The 16572-nt window shown below is 45.9% G+C and overlaps 1 protein-coding gene across 2 annotated transcripts in view; it reads left to right on the forward strand.

Annotated features, from left to right (window-relative positions):
* LOC124715789 (matrix metalloproteinase-2-like) overlaps positions 1–16572 on the forward strand; it is a 912762-nt gene that overhangs the window by 107654 nt on the left and 788536 nt on the right. The gene's annotated exons all lie outside the window — the stretch shown is intronic.

Here is a 16572-nt window from a genome sequence, read left to right on the forward strand (position 1 = left end):
TGGTACAGTCTTGTGTGAAGCCTTGTGTTGTCATGGAGAAGTTCGTTTGCATTGTTGTGCGACGAACACTCTGAAATCATTCTTCTAATTTTATTTTTATTTTCTTGTTTTTTCAACCTCCAGACTGTAGCACAGATTTACGCGACATTGTTACGACGATGACATATGCCTCCCCAACGACTCACCGTGCTTTTGTTCACTGCCAGGTCTCCGCAGACATTCTGCAAGCGCCTACGTATATCTGCGAAGCTGTTATGTTCCGCCAAAAAGCAACTCAGTGACAGCTCTGTGCTTGGAAAGCACCTCCGTTGAAGACGCCGTTTTGAAGGCTACGTATAGCATCGCCACCTATTGAAACTTCATGGAACTATAGGAGCTGCAACTGGAATATTCCAATCCCCCAACAAATTTCGTATTTTTTTTAAATCGAAATTGGCCGAGGCAAAAAATATGTTGCATCACTTATTCAACGCCCCTCGTATTATCCGAAAATGTAGTACAGCACACCACTGCCTACGGAAGGATCTGGAAAAGGTTTGCATCCCTGACGACGAAATTGAGCGTGTTTTAAAGTCACTGGAAGTGTTTGTTCTTACAATGGGAGGACTACTTTTCGCTACAGATCTCGTCGCACGTGGCTAAATCGCTGTGACAGTACAATACGAGGAAGGAGGAAGAAACCTTTCATGAAGGACCTATCTTCGCACTCGTTTGAGCGACCTCTGAAAATGAAAGGCCTAAATAATGGTGAGAAACATCAGCCTTGTCGTTCCCGAATACAGAACTAGTGTTTGCGTTATGCCGTCGGGCTATGGATTACCAATCACACATATTAATTATACGAATTCTGACTCGTCGATTACATATCTACGGGTGACGTGATACATCATATGAAGCGAAACAAACGCGCAGATTTAATCCTAGGGAGGGGAAGAAAAGACTCTGATTTTTTGGAAACAAAAAATGGTTGGTTGGTTGGTTGTTTTGGGGAAGACCAGACAGCGAGGTCATCGGTCCCATCGGATTAGGGAAGGACAGGTAGGGAAGTCGGCCGTGCCCTTTGAAAGGAACCATCCCGGCATTTGCCTGGAGCGATTTAGGGAAATCACGGAAAACCTAAATCAGGATGGCCGGACGCGGGATTGAACCGTCGTCCTCCCGTATGCGAGTCCAGTGTCGAACCACTGCGCCACCTCGCTCGGTACACAAAAAATGGTTCAAATGGCTCTAAGCACTATGGGACTTAACATCTGAGGTCATCAGTCCCCTAGACTTAGAACTACTTAAACCTAACTAACCTAAGGACATCACACACATCCATGCCCGAGGCAGGATTCGAACCTGCGACCGTAGCAGCAGCGCGGTTCCGGACTGAAGCGCCTAGAACCGCTCCGCCACAAAGGCCTGCGTTGGAAACATTATAGGAAATTCTTCCTTAAAGAGAAAGCACATAATTTTACTCATTTATTTTATGCTGTGAAGAGCAAAGACTATACAGCCGGCAGTAATTACAAAAGGGCCATGTCCACTTAATCGCAAATTCCACATTAGAAAAACAAAAAGAATTCGATGAACAGACGTAACTTCTTGATGTAAAATAAAAACGCCAAAAGACGAACATAGTACTGCCGGCTGTAGTCACAACAATGTGAAATTAACATTTGCGCAATTTTGACACTAGAACAGTGATAAGTTTTTAAAGTACAAAGGTAATTTCGTTATATACTCAAAAATCACAAAATTAGACCCAGGATTCTAATCACCCGGTTCCAAAAGAGACTGGCAACCACAGCAACTTACAGTTGAACGTTGAACAACAGCAACGTTTACAAAGATAATTTCTTAATGCAAAGTACAAACACAAACAACGTCCCAATATTCGAACAGGGCTGGTTCCATGGGAGGACAAGATCCACAAAATTCATATGTTAACGCTGGATTCCGCGTTTTTTAAATAGTTCGCGAGCAAATAGTACCTATGTAGTGAGGGGGTACACGTCGGAGCAAGTTTCTTGTACAAAACCGCCTGTGCGGCCGAGTGCTTGGTACACGCCGAATGACATCGTTCTGATCTACCATCTCCACTCTGACCTGATCACAGTATCCATCAGCGATGATTTTCAACCGGAATAGGTGGGCGGGGCAACAACCCGTGTCCCAACCTCAAGCGGGTGAGAGAGTCACATGGCATCTACAAAGCCTCACCGAGGTTAACTATGGCCGAGAAGAGACGTTCGGCCGCCAGGTGGCCACCCTTACAGTGCTGAGATACGTGCCATTAACAGTTCCAGTCGTGATAAGCAGTTTCCCTGACTGTCGAGATGAAATCCGTACAAGGAATTGTTATTGGGTGGAACTGACCTTCCGTAATGCTCCTCACAGCCAGGCGGTCAACAGTTTCATTATGGAGAATGCGCCGAACGCAGTCGTTAGCACACTGCACTCACATACGGGAGAACGACTGTTCAAACCTGCGTCCCGCCATTCTTATTTAGTTTTCCCGTGATTTCCCTAAATCTCTTAATTCAAATGCTGAAATGCTTCCATCAAAAGGGCACGACCGTTTTCCGTCTCTACACTTTCCAAATCCGTCTATAATGACCTCGTTGTCGAATGGATGTTGAACGCTAATCTCTCCCTCGCTCCCTTCTGGAAAATGCCTTGATGTTCTTTTATCTAAGGAAAGCTGACGTCATTGCCCAGTTGTCCTCGTGTCTGTTATGGCCTAACATGTCTGTTAGTGTGCGTATCAAAATGCCGGATATTGCAGATAATACATCCGAAACACATCTGCTAGTATGTGTATCAAATGTCGGGTATTGCAGAGACTAAAACACTTTGAAAACCCGTGAGGAGCGGGAAAGTCCACGAGCCATAACAAATAGCGTCCCTGATGGCCAGTAACTCCGCGTGTAGACAGACAATTCAGGAGGCAGCGCAAACATTTGGTGTGAGTCGCTTGAGGGGCCGAAGAAGACATATCTCACACCCGCCTCAGTTTTAGAGATATCCGTACAGTTGTAGGCATTTTAACAAATAAAAATAAAATTAATTAATAATATTATAATAATAATAATAAATTGTAATAATAATAATAATTGTTTGGATAAGTAATTGAGAGATTAAAGTTTGTTTCGGCTTTAAGATTGGAATTGAATTTCTTAATGTTTCATAAAATATTACGTAGCATTGTTCATTGAGGTCACACAATAAAGTAAATGCAATTTACGCCGTGAATTTATCGAGCTTCGCACGTCCGAAGATGTACGGAACGTAACCAGGACTCATTATATATTTTTTTAGACAAAGTCCGATATCTGACCTCAGCTTCAATCATGACAATGAGGTGACTAAAACTGCTAAAACAGAGAAAAGCATACGATTTAAAAAAAAAAACATGTATTCATTTCAACATATACACGCCGATATGAATGACACTTACGTAAAATTCTAGGAAAATAATTGCAGATAATTCACAAATGAGAGCGACTTATTAATCCTGCACCCCTTTTCTGCAAATAAGTATCGATATGGCTAACTGTGGAGCCACACAATAATTACTTCCTTCTAGGACAACGAATGACATAAGAGTGCTGATGCCTGCTGGCTGCGACAAGAGAGCGGTGTTAATTCCTTTGTTTTGCTTTCTCTTGTCTTAAAAAATCGATACATATAACCTAAGTTTACTAAATTAAATATCATCTGTGCTAGAGTGCAAATAGTTCCTTAAAGCATACTGAGTTGCACACAAGATAGTTACGCGGTTTAGTTTTCACTGACCTTGTAATAAGTGATTACATAGTACAGATGACTGTATTAATTGTTGCGACTATATGTTCGAAATTTTTCGATGAGAAGTACAAGGTGTTCTTCGCCCAGCACTGGGTAGTAGTTCGCAGCGCAAATGTTGATGTACAACAGGGTAACAAGGTACTTTGAAGATACAGTACACATAAACACGGACGCGTGGACATAGTGGAAGCGAGTCAAAGGTAGGTGGAGGTCGCGCCAGGGGAGCTTTATGGGCGGAAGGAGTACAGGCGGGTGAGGGCGTTTCGAGCGGAACAAAGCACACATTATCAGGCGCAGAGTACACGCTGTCTAATTACGCGGCCCTGGCCAGCGGCGCCATTGTCCTCCCGGCTTATTTACTGCGTCAGCGCAGGTCGGTCCGCCCGCCGCCATTATGCACGGCGACTCCAGACGGGACGGGACAGGCTACAGATGGCGCCGCATTAGCATAGCGGCTGCCCGTGTTTTGCGCGCCTTTCTGGGAAGACCGCCGCCCGCCGCCCGTCGGTGGACCTCATTTCTTCTGGAGCGACACGCTGCTGGAGGCTTGTTGACTCGGCTGTGTGACAGCACCAGTCACAGATGCCAAACATGGAGCTTACAAGTGATGTATCTCATCTGGGCGTTGAAGCGCACAGCTTACCTTGCTTGTAATAGATGGTAGCTCCTGCTACTATTGCTCCTTCGCCGCGCGCTGGGGAGCGTAACGGCAGTGTCACAGGAAAACGGAGGGAGACAACATCGTTTTTTCAAATGGTTCAAATGGCTCTGAGCACTATGGGACTTAATATCTGAGGTCATCAGTCCCCTAGACTTAGAACGACTTAAACCTAACTAGCGCCTGATGCAGGATTCGAACCAGTGACTAGCAGCAGAGCGGTTCCAGACTGAAGCGCCTAGAACCGCTGGGCCACAACGGCCGGCCCATCGTTTTTTCGCCTGATACTTTGTTATCTCGGAGTATATACAAACGGATTCAGCTGCCCCTACCTATCGGTGTTCTGCAACCCGCAACATCTCCAAAAACTAAACACGAGTTTTTCGCATTCTCTCGTTCGCTTTGTCCAAACTACAGGGTGGAGCAAATAAAAGTGGCCCGGCCTTTTTGAAACCATTTGTGGCAGCATTAACGGACGGGGAAAAGACCTCCAGTTACTTCCAACAGGATGGAGAAACTGCCAATACGTACAGCCGGACCTTGGAGCACAGTTACACAATATTCACGTCTCACAGAGTTGTTAGCAGAGGTTAGTCCGGTCGCGGCCCTAACTGGCCACTCAGGTAACCTGGTCTGCCAGTGTGTGATTACTTTGAGTGGGGAATCCTTCAAGTCTAAGGTGTAGCGCAACAACCCTTATAGGTGGTGGTGGTGGTTAGTGTTTAACGTCCCGTCGACAACGAGGTCATTAGAGACGGAGCGCAAGCTCGAGTTAGGGAAGGATTGGGAAGGAAATCGGCCGTGCCCTTTCAAAGGAACCATCCCGGCATTTGCCTGAAACGATTTAGGGAAATCACGGAAAACCTAAATCAGGATGGCCGGAGACGGGATTGAACCGTCGTCCTCCCGAATGCCAACAACCCTTATAGTTTTCAAGAAGTACAGCAGAACATTTCGGATGATATTGCAGCAATTCCAGCAGTCCAGCTTCGATCTGCCTTCAGCATCTCGCTGACCAGGGCCCAGAAGTGTCAAGACGTGAAATGTGGTCACTTTCAACATCTGTTATAGTCAGGTTAGTAAGCCTTCTCTGCTGTGTTTCTTTTCACCTCGAAACTCTGTTCTCTGTGCCACTTTTATTTACCCCAACCTATTATTGTCCAACAGAGAAATATACAAGATCTATTTTGTAGGAAATTTAATGTGCTTAAATTTTGTACTGGGCTATATTCAAGAAAAACTGGTTTCACGGTCAATTTCTTGAATAATTCGAAAACTGCATCCTGTAGCGAAAACGTATCTCTGTGCAAAATTTAATTATAATAAACATTACATTAGCATCCTACAAAAAAGATCCTGTTAATTTTTTCTGTAATACTAGAAGTTTGCTCCTAGAGAGCGAGAGAATATGAAAATCTCGTGCTGGTTCAAAAATGGCTCTGAGCACTATGGGACTTAACTGCTGAGATCATCAGTCCCCTAGAACTGTAGCGCCTAGAACCGCTCGGCCACTCCGGCCGGCTCGTTCCTGGTATTTGTAGGCGTTGCAGGTTGCTTAAAACCAACAGGTAGGTGCAGCTGAATTGTATCGATAAAATTTCGGAGGTTATTTTGGGAAATTTTTTGAGCATGCTTTTTTATATCGGAGCTGTGGTCTCTAGAGACTTGTTAAAGGGTAATAATGCGATTATGATGTTTGGTTTATCACACCATTTACGTTTGTTAAATGAAAATATCTTTACAACAGCAGAAACATCCTGTAATATGGAATCACATGCAGATCCTCAACATAAATGTAACGTATTGCACTTGAATAGTCGGAAAGACCCATTACTGTATGATTACACAATTGCTGAACAGTCTCTGGAAGCACTCACATCCATTAAATATCTAAAAGTGTGCGTACCCAACGATTTAACGTGGAACGATCACATGAAACTACCTGCAAGCAACGCAAATGCCAGACTGAGATTCATTTGAAGAATGGCCAGGAAACGTAATCCATCAACAAAGGAAGGAGCTTATAAAACCCTCATTTGACCAATAATTGAATATTGTTCGTCACTCTTCGAAGATGCTCGGTCAAGTCCAGTGTCATACGTTACCAGAGTGGCTTTGTGCATCAACTTTTACTTTCGAACCTCCGAGAGTATGCATTCTTAGATGAGTCAGCCAGGAAATATATCTCACGAAAACACCATGAAGCTAAAATTAGAAAGATTCTATCTCACATGGAGCCTTACCAAGTATCGTTCTTCCCGCGAACCATTTGCGGCTGAACAGGAAAGGCAAGAATTGACAGTGATAGACAAAGCACCCACCACTACATGCCACAAGGAGATTTGCGAGGTATAGCTATAGATGTAAAAGTGCTCTCATGTGGTCGCTGTCGCCGTGGGAACAGCTCATTATAGCGTCGTAATGTCGCTCTTGCACTGCGTTCTGTGAACCCATACACAAGATGCGCATCGGTCAACTGTTCATCAGTAAACCTGAGCATTTAACACAAGTAACACTGCCTGAAAACAAAACAGATGCAGAACCGAAGAGTACTGAATGAAACATTTAGAGCAAAGACTGAAGTAGCAAATATTGTCCGTAAAATAATTAAGAAAAAGCAAGACAGTTATCCATACTGTCGACAATAGCAGTACTATGCAGATATTTTCAATACAGCACACATTAAAAGAAGTTTGGGGGTAAAAAATCAAACGAAAAACAATAACTGTGTTAGAAGCCACCAAGGATCACGGATCGCTGATACAAAAATAATCTGAAAGTATCCCTCAGGGACCACCGACATTTGATCCATGGAGTTCTGTTTCACAGCTCTAGTCTTTCTTCACATCTGCGTGAACCCCAAGCCCTGTATCACGTAGAATTCTTAATTTCAGGTTAGTGATAACATGTTTAAAATGTCTTCCCAAATGATAATATATGTTCACTTGTTACCCAACATAAATTGGAGAAGAAGGGAAGCTTCTTACAATGCCGTTGGAACAAGTTCAAAAATGGCTCTGAGCACTATGGGACTCAACGTCTGAGGTCATAAGTCCCCTAGAACTTAGAACTAGTTAAACCTAACTAACCTATGAACATCACACACAGCCATGCCCGAGGCAGGATTCGAACCTGCGACCGTAGCGGTCTCGCGGCTCCAGACTGCAGCGCCTAGAACCGCACGGCCACTTCGGCCGGCCGTTGGAACAAATTACAATGTCACATCATATGCAGTTCTGTATTGTTTACTCCCTTTCTTAAGACAATATGAGAAATTATAAAAATGAGACAGAGGCACAACGCCAGACAGACGTACAGCGAAGTCTTTCGGTCTTTTAAGAAGTTCATCTACATTGATTGCTACGTGTTGATGAGGGAGAAGGAAGGAAGAAAGATTAGAGTTTCACGTCCCGTCCTCAGCGCAGTCATTAGAGACGGAGCGCAAGCTAGGATTACGAAAGGACGGGGAAGGAAACCGGCGGTGCCTTTTTAAAGGGAACCGCCCCGACATTTGCCTGGAGCGATTTACGGAAATCATGAAAAACCTAAATCTGGATGGCCGGACGCAGGGTTGAGCCGTCGTCCTCTCGAAAGCGAGTCTAGTATACTAACTACTGTGCGCTTCGCTCGGTACCTAGGAGATGAATATTGTCCGCAGCTCGTGGTCGTGCGGTAGCGTTCTCGCTTCCCACGCCCGGGTTCCCGGGTTCGATCCCCGGCGGGGTCAGGGATTTTCTCTGCCTCGTGATGACTGGGTGTTGTGTGACGTCCTTAGGTTAGTTAGGTTTAAGTAGTTCTAAGTTCTAGGGGACTGATGACCATAGATGTTAAGTCCCATAGTGCTCAGAGCCATTTGAACCATTAGGAGATGAATAACCCTGAGATGTTACCTCTTTCGCGAGTTGGATGCTACCAAATACAGTAACACGAAAGTATATCGTGGCAGGATTCATTATGACGTGGCTACTACAAAATGCCCTCGTCATTTCCTCTCTGTCAGACAATTTCCGACAGGCATAACGCTTTCTGGCACTTGGGATACAGCCAACCAACCCTCTGTTGAACTATAGTGCGAGCTTCGATTTAGCTGCTTTAGCCTAGAAAGTAGATGAAAGCACAAGAAGCAGACTAGGCAAGGACTGTGTGCCGAAATTTGATAACCAATGCCATTATTAAAATGAGCGTTGGTAGCTTCCTCGTTCGTTGACGTATGGTGTCCTTTGTAAAACGTTAAGAGTTTTAGTATGAACGCAAAATAGTCGTCATTAATGATCGTTAGGTACCTTCTGTTCACAGCAGTTTGCTGCACTGCCACCTCCATGTCTACAGAATAACGTATACGGTCAGGAGACGTAAAGACAGCCCCGAGCGTTTCCTCTACGTTATAATCTCGTCACACTATTAATAAAGCTCGCCAACCGCCCTGTCTCCTCCGAGACTGCCGGCCGCGGTGGCCATGCGGTTCTAGCGCTGCAGTCCGGAACCGCGGGGCTGCTACGGTCGCAGGTTCGAATCCTGCCCCGGGCATGGATGTGTGTGGTGTCCTTAGGTTAGTTAGGTTTAAGTAGTTCTAAGTTCTAGGGGACTGATGACCTAAGATGTTAAGTCCCATAGTGCTCAGAGCCAGCCATCCTCCGAGACTCTGGCCTATCCGCCGTCAGCCCTTCCCTGACCTTAACATCTTGCTCCGGGCCAGCTTCCACCGCCATATTTGAATAAAGGACTCCAGGCGCTGATCTTGTCACAGTACGACAAAAATAGTCTCTCAGTGCGAAAAGAAGAGACCAGGATAGAAACATTTGCATTCGATATACTGGACTCACACTTACGAAAAGGGCTCAGATAGATATTTTAATGATTTTTTCATAAGCTTTCGTGTGAGGCTCAACATAAATGCATTTAATATCTTCTGAATGACTGTTCTGGTAGGCAGTGACTACGTGGCACATCTTCGGAGAAACAGCCTCTTGTGTAACTACATTCTCTCCCCGATGACTTACATTTTCTTATAGTTGACTACTACGCAGTGAAAAACGGGGTGTTGGACGCCTCAATGAATGCAAATGGAAATGGAGAGTAAAGCAGTGAAAGTGTTGATGTAATGCGTGTGGAGCTCTTTCCATCATTTTCAGGTGTCCACGTCGTCGGCAACACTTACATTTAAACACTGGCTAAACGTCAAAGGAAGAAGCAGCTATCCTGTATTCAGCGTAGGTAAGACACTAGGTTGGTAACCGTTGTATTCACCAAATATGCTTGGCACTCAACTTAGCAGGAAGCGAACCCCATGTACAGAAACTAGGAACGTAGTTACAGTATTTAGGGCGGGCGGGCGGGGGGGGGGGGGGGGGGGGAGGGAAGGGGAGGGGTGTGTGCCTGCACGCTGTAGCTGTCTGATGACAACAAAAATTACGTTGAAACACACGAGAAACAATTGAAATAATGTAAACATATAAATAGTTAACTTCAATGTGCCGAGTAGGCGTGGCACTGGTGTAAAAGTGTTGAGCACTGGTCTGATCTAGCTCATTGAACGATGGCTAACTAATCCAATAGTAGTTCGTGTTTCTCTCCTGCTTTACTGTCTCGAATCAGAACGTCTGAGTTCAAATCCGTCCGAGACTCTGCCTAACGTCCTACCATTCTGTTTCTCATCTTGCCACCACTAACACCCTAAGCGCAAAGTGGTGCACTGGTTAAGACAATAGAACTCGTACACGCGAGGGAAGTGTTCCACACGCCATTTCCATAAATCAGATGAGGTGAATGCTCGAAGGGAGCCATAAAGAAGGGCACGACTGAGTTCGTCAGCAACTCTTGTCTTCCAACAACTTGTGCTCCGGCTCTTATTATCCTGACGTCGTCGCTACGATAAGCTCTAACTTCGCTTCCATTAACTTAAAACGCCAAGTCCTTTCGTACTCCTCTCCAAACTGAATCCTTCTCTGAAGCCAAAGTTTGACTACGAATATCTACATCTACAACTACGTGATTACTCTGCTATTCACAATAAAGTGCCTGGCAGAGGGTTCAACGAACCACCTTCATGCTGTCTCTCTACCGTTCCACTCTGGATGGGCGCGCGGGAAAAACGAGCTCTAAAATTTTTCTGTGCGAGCCCTGATTTCTCGATTTTATCGAGATGATCATTTCTCCCCATGTAGGTGGGTGCCAATAGAATGTTTTTGCAATCAGTGGAGAAAACTGGTGATTGAAATGTCATGAGAAGATCCCGTCGCAACGAAAAATATTAATGATTGCCACTCCAAGTATTATGTCTGTGGAACTACCTCCACTGTTCCGCCATAATACAAAACGAGCCGCCCTTCTTTTACTCCAGAATAGAGCGGACAAGCGTGGTGTAAGCAGTCTGTTTAGTAGATCTGTTGCAACTTCTAAGTGTTCTGCCAATGAATCGCAGTCTTGGGTTTGATCTATCCACAACGTTATCTACGTGATCGTTCTAATTTAGGTTATTTGTAACTCCAATCCCTAAGTAGACTATTTAGTGGAATTTGTGTGATTTTTCGCGTAACCTAAATTTAGCGGATTACTTTTAATATTCGTGTGAATAACTTCACACTTTTCACACCATACAGATATCTTATCTAAATCATTTTGCAATTCGTTTTGGTCATCTGATGACTTTATGAGACGGTAAATGACAGCATCATCTGCAAATAATCTAATAGGGCTACTCAGATTGTCTCCTATGTCGTTAATGTAGATCAGGATGAATAGAGCGCCTATAACACTTCCTTGTCCGCAGCTCGTGGTCTCGCGGTAGCGTTCTCGCTTCCCGAGCACAGGGTCCCGGGTTCGATTCCCGGGGGGTCAGGGATTTTCACCTGCCTCGAGATGACTGGGTGTTGTGTCTTCATCATCATCATTCATCCCCATTACGGTCGGAGGAAGGCAATGGCAAACCACCTCCACTAGGACCTTGCCTAGTACGGCGGTGCGGGTCTCCTGCACCGTCCCCTACGCTCTGTTACGGAGTATGGGACTTCATCATCATCATCAACACTTCCTTGGGGAACGCCGGATATTACTTCGGTTTTACTTTCCTGAGTAACAATCCAGTGATCCACAACACCTCTGCTTCTTCTGGACGCTTAATGGGAACTGAATTACATTGCTTCTGTGACGCACTTATCATATTTCTCTTTATGTACAGACTGGCTGCGGAACTAAAAAAGTATCACACCCACACTATTTCTGTATACCGCCTCCCTCTTATATAAGAATGCCCGCTATCGTTGACTTGTTACGCCAATTTCAGGAATGAAGTAACGTTTCTAAAAGTTGCAGCACCATGAACGGCACTTGTGAACCTTATGCCACGTACACTACTGGCCATTAAAATTGCTAAACCAAAAAGAAATGCAGATGATAAACGGGTATTCATTGGACAAATTTATTGTACTAGAACTGACATGTAATTGCATTTTCATGCAATTTGGGTGCATAGATCCTTAGAAATCTGTACCCAGAACAACCACCTCTGCCCGTTATAACGGCCTTGATACGCCTGTGCATTGAATCAAACAGAGCTTGGATGGCGTGTACACGTACAGCTGCCCACGCAGCTTCAACACGATACTACAGTTCATCAGGAGTAGTGACTGGCGTATTGCGACGAGCCAGTTGCTCGACCACCATTGACCAGACGTTTTCAGTTGGTGTGAGATCTGGAGAATGTGCTGGCCAGGGCAGCAGTCTAACATTTTCTGTATCCAGAAAGGCCCGTACAGGACCTGCAACATACGGTCGTGCATTATCCTGCTGAAATATAGGGTTTCGCAGGGATCGAATGAAGGGTAGAGCCACGGGTCGTAACACATCTGAAATGTTACGTCCACTGTTCAAAGTGCCGTCCATACGAACAAGAGGTGACCGAGACGTGTAACCAATGGCACCTCATACCATCACGCCGGGTGATACGCCAGGATGGCGATGACGGATACGCGCTTCCAATGTGCGTTCACCGCGATATCGCCAAACACAGGTGCGACCATCATGACGCTGTTAACAGAAACTGGATTAATCCGAAAAAATGACGTTTTGCCATTCGTGCACCCAGATTCGTCGTTGAGTACACCATCGCAGGCGCTCATTTGCATATCACAGCATCTTCTTCCTGTCGGCTAAATTTCGCTTCTGTAGCACGTCGTCTTCGTGGTGTAGCAATTTTAATGTCCAGTAATGTATACGAACATATCGCTATCCCATGACTTTTCTCACCTCATTGTATACGATAGAAACAACAACATCAAGTTAGGTCCTAGGAGAAAGTGTACCCCATAGCTGTGGACAGAGTCGGCTGAGGTGCGTGGGAGTTGCCCCTGACTGAGACACCTGTCCGCCCCCGCCGCCCCCGCCATCCGCGGCAGCGCCAAGCAGTCTGCCGTGCAGAGCTGAGCAGCGCTGCGCCGCGCCGGGCCGCGCCGGGCTGTCGTGTCCGGCGGATGCTGCTCGTTACGGCGATACGATAATACGAGACAGGCGGGCAGGCAGGCGGCAGCCGGCAGCCCCTTCCGTCCGGCCGCCGCACGCGACTGCCGGCTCCCATCTGCATCTGCATCTACACCGTTTACGTCACACTCACACTTAGTGAACGCGTGAGACCCCCAATCTCACTATGAGCCCCCTCCCCACCACCCCAGGCTCACTATGAGAGGCAGGTTGAAACTATTGGCAATCTACGCTACGTTACTGTTCTCTGGAAGGCGCATGCGACAAACGTCAGACTCGCATGAAACTGTGTTACAAACTGAGATATACAAGCGATTAACATTGTAGTGCAGCCACATAAAGTAGGTAGAAGCAACGCTATCTGCATTCTACTCGTGTCGGAACTCGACACCTGCGGCCGCTTGCCGTATCGGAACTGCTAGCTGCAAGATACTGCTGCTCGCGTTGTTTAGGATCCCAATACTGTCGTGCATTTGTGGAATCGATAGGTCCAGGAGAGCCATACACAGTACCATTCAGGGTCTCAGTGGCCACACGTGATTAGCGCTAGAGCGGACAGACACATTATTCACTCTGCCGTACTTGCAGTCAAGAAATGAGCTTTCTCTTGCTAAACGAGTATCCGCAAGGACAGTGCCATGACGTCTGGGGCACCGCGGACTGTCAGCAAGGTGGGCATTGTTACACATTCCCCTGTCGCGACATCAGAGACTGCCTACATTGGTGCAGCGTGCATCAATCGACGTAGGGATGTCTACACGATGTCTTCCCAGACGAGTTATTGTTCTGCGTACAACTTCACGATGGAGTTATCCATGTGTGGATTGTCTGAGGGGAACGAACGTTACCATATTGAATTTGTCATCGGAATACTGGCCCAGCACTCGGTTTGATGGTATGTTGAGGTCGGAAACTGTGCGCCATGTTCGCAGCCTCTGTGACGTTGCCTTTCCGTAACATAACGCCAGACCGCATGTTGCCCGTACTTTCATAGCCTACCTCGATACTGAGGACAGTTCACTGTGCGTTAGCCAGCAACTTCTCCACCACTGAAATGTCTTGTCATTAGATACCAATAGTACGCCAGCTACTACGTGAATTCTGACGTAGAGTTCAAAATGGTTGAAATGGCTCTGAGCAGTATGGGACTTAACTTCTGAGGTTATCAGTCCCCTGGAACTTACAACTACTTCAACCTAACTAACCTAAGGACATCACACACATCCATGCCCGAGACAGGATTCTAACCTGCGACCGTAGCGGTCACGCGGTTTCAGACTGTAGCGCCTAGAACCGCTCTGGCGTAGAGTGAAGCAACATGAACTGACATCCCTTGTTTGTTATCCAGTGTCAGTTTGACACTTGCCCAGCCGGGTTTTTGCTAGCTACCAAGTTTTGAACCCTGTACATCCTCAAAACTCCTACAAATCTAAAAATAAAAATAAAATAAACTCCCCCTGAACAAGACATGAAGGCCCATTGGTACCGACCCGCCGCCCTGCCATCTTCGACCCACAGGCGTCACTGGATGCGTATATGGAGGGGCGTGTGATCAGCACACCGCTCTCGTGGCCGTATGTCAATTTAAGAGATCGGAGCCGCTACTTCTCTGTGAACTAGCTCCTCAGTTTGCCTGACAAGGGCTGAGTGCAACCCGCTTGCCAGCAGCGCTCGGCAGACCATATGGTCACCCATTCGAGTTCTAGCCCAGCCGGGCAACGCTTAACTTCGGATATCCAACGGGTCCTACAAATCTAACTACGTATTTTTCCTACTGCACTATAAAATATTTCCTGCAGCTGCAATTTTAATGACTAGCAGAGCATACACATTTCATACGTCAGTCCTTATGTCTTTACTTCACATTAAACCAAATGCTGTCGACAGAACTGAAGTGCATGTGTTGCCAAATTTGGATAAAGGAGGCATGGTTTCTTGTGTCCAACATTTAGATAGTTCCATCTGCATGGCAGAGACAGATTTTCGACATCACATTTAACAGGTAAATATGCATTGGCGAAATAATAATGGCTTTGGCTTAATACTTGGAAAAGGCCAAAATATTTTTCTGAACAAAATTTTGTACCGACACTCGGTAGCGACGAGCTCATTTCACCAATGCTCCTCGACATAGAGGTGAAGTCGATTATTCGCCTCTATATGGAGCGAAGCTACCCGACAACAGGAGCAACTCAGATGGGAAAAACCTTTGGTTCTCGGCCGCTCAACGCGACCCCAGAACAATTCACTTAATTACTCGAAGCGCTTCTTTACATGTCATTATGGGATCGTGTTGGTCGCTTTGAATTTGGATTTCGATTTGGATGTAACTGGAACTATTTGTTTATCGCTAAAGATAGACATGGCATTCGTTCTGGAATTTGTCAGCTTGCGGTTCCCTGGATGAAGTCGCTCATCGTCGTCTCGTGGGTTGTACCGTCTATGAACACGTTCTGCACCAGTCTGAGGTTTACTCCGACCACGGCGTAGCAGGACTCGGGTAACATGTACATAAGTGATTGTGTTTTGTATCCTGTGGATAGAAAATAGCAAACTGGGTTGCTCGCGGCCACGATAAAACATCACACATTCATTGCCGAATATTATGCGAAGCACTGTTTTTGACAAATATATACGAAACTGTTTTTGCAAGAGTTTAAGACTGGAAGATTCGGTAAAACCGCCAGCTAAGTCTGCAGTGCAAAACTTAGTGGCAAAATGATGGGAAACTGGTTCTGTAGCGAATAAAAATCGTGAAATTTGTTAACCAGGGACAATCCCGCGTCGGTCTTATTGGTTATATTTTTCGGACCAGTTTTATTTACCCACCTTCTGTGTATCGGAGTAGTTACAAAATGTATTTCTTCACTCCGAGAATGACACTCAAGAAGTAAACTTGGAAACTTCTGCGCATTTCCTTCGAATTAACAGGAAACACTGATTTATGTCCGCCTCGATAGCTGAGTGGTCAGCTCGACGGAATGTTATGCCAAGGGGCCCGGGTTCGATTCCCGGCTGGGTCGGAGATTTTTCTCCTCTCAACGACTGGGTGTTGTGTTGTCTTCATCATCATCACCTCATCCCGATCGACGCGCAAGTCACCGAAGTGGCGTCAGCTAAAAAGACTTGCACTAGGCGACCGGCCTACCCGACGGGAGGCCCTAGCCACACCACATTTCGTTTCACTGCGTTGTAATCCACAGTGTGGGGTAAGCTACTAACAATTTTTATGTGGCCGTCTTGTCTTGCGGGATCCTTGAGATGGAAAGGTTAGATTACATTCAGCACTACTCCGAGGATGCTCCAGGTTATGGAAAATTTGCTTCATAACCTGATTCGTAGTTGGTAATTCTCACTGAACTGTGCGCAACATGCATTTTCAATTTTAAGCCTCCTCCAGTGTGCTACGTCGTAGTTGTGATGGTGAAATTTAAGTCTGGTTTAAAAGCACTGATTCGTAGATATGTAGTTCGATTGCCGTATGCTCGGAGCAGACTATGACTTCATGGCGTGATATCGATGTCCATATTTTCCCTCTACTTGTGACCGACGGGTAGCCTATTGAGCGCCTGGGAGCTGCGTGGGTGGCGCTGCTCTGCCCTGCCCTGCCCTGTTTTCTGCGCATGCGCAGCACCGTTGTGTCTTTT

This window comes from Schistocerca piceifrons, chromosome 1, assembly GCF_021461385.2.
Source record: "Schistocerca piceifrons isolate TAMUIC-IGC-003096 chromosome 1, iqSchPice1.1, whole genome shotgun sequence".
In the NCBI taxonomy this organism is placed as follows: domain Eukaryota; kingdom Metazoa; phylum Arthropoda; class Insecta; order Orthoptera; family Acrididae; genus Schistocerca; species Schistocerca piceifrons.